Below are 1,276 nucleotides of genomic sequence, written 5' to 3' on the forward strand. Positions count from 1 at the left end.
GGTTATCGAACTTTATATAAATTTTGTGACCGTCCTGTAAATCAAGCAGGAGTTCTCCAAAAATGCCCAAACTTTGATAGCTAGTTTGTCCCCTTCCAACCTGCATACACAACCACTTTTGTGACTCTAGTGTGTATTTGCTGTCACTAAGGAAGGGGTCACAATTTTTTCCAAGGGGCACAGTTTCTTACAGCCACTGGAATATTTGGTGACTCCCCTTTCTCCAAAAGTTCCCAAACTTTTCAGCTAGTGTGTCTCTCTCTCACCTGAATAATTAACAACTTTTTTGTGTGATCAAACATATTTATTAGAGGAACAAATAATGAAACATAAAAAGGAATCACAACAGAAACTTTGCCCTTTTCATTCCCCCCGTAATGTCATGACTAATTAGAAGTTCTGTAGTGTATATGACAAAACAGGGGATTCAGGCCAAACCCATAAACACTACATATACTTACATCCTATAGTAAGTGTAACTAATGTATACACATCTCAAGAGAGATTCTAATTTCATCTTGTTCAGAAGAAACTAACAATAGCCTGAAATACGGATTACACCATGCGTTACACTACTGCTTATGACCACAGGAGAGTGCCGCCCTATTGCTGCCCACAGCCTTTGGAAGCCATTTTCAGAATTGCTAAACTTGGGGCTATGGTCTCAAATGTATATGTACTAAAGCTGGCGTGGTCCTGGATTTCCTAAACTGTCCCATTGCTTGGTTTGCTGCATTGCAAAGCTGAAGGTCTTTTTGTGTGTGATTGTGTTTATTCAAATGTAATATTCCATTTGTAGATGTAGTGTGTAACCTACTATAACGCAAGTCGAATGTTTTATTATTATCATCATTATTAATATTATGGATGTTATAAATCATTAACCTAATCGATTCCCTTTATTAACACAACTGTGGGGAGGTAAGACCTCGTGGCGCAACGGTAGCGCGTCTGACTCCAGATCAGAAGGCTGCGTGTTCGAATCACGTCGGGGTCACGTGTGCTTTTGTGTGTCTATGGGCAGGGTCATCATTTTGCTGTTACTCGTTCCATTCCAACCCCGATAGAGCGCTTTGGTTACATCGCTCCCTTTATAGAGTCACAAAAACAAGGAGTGGTACTATGTGTATGCGTGCGTCCAAAAGGCCAGAGACAGCGGTGGTGTTCGCATAGTTCTAAGAACTGTTAAGAACTGAAATGAGTTTAGGAGACAGGCTGCCATTGTGAGCTAGTTGTCACATATGTGCCAACTACTATCATTTAACCAGACTATGAT

General features: G+C 40.5%; 1 non-coding gene across 1 annotated transcript; it reads left to right on the forward strand.

Annotated features, from left to right (window-relative positions):
• The first annotated feature begins 925 nt into the window (after positions 1-925).
• trnaw-cca (transfer RNA tryptophan (anticodon CCA)) lies at positions 926-997 on the forward strand. Its single transcript has one exon. It is a non-coding gene; the product is annotated as a tRNA-Trp (tRNA).
• Positions 998-1,276: the final 279 nt, after the last annotated feature.

Source organism: Amia ocellicauda, chromosome 5 (assembly GCF_036373705.1).
Source record: "Amia ocellicauda isolate fAmiCal2 chromosome 5, fAmiCal2.hap1, whole genome shotgun sequence".
Taxonomy (NCBI): domain Eukaryota; kingdom Metazoa; phylum Chordata; class Actinopteri; order Amiiformes; family Amiidae; genus Amia; species Amia ocellicauda.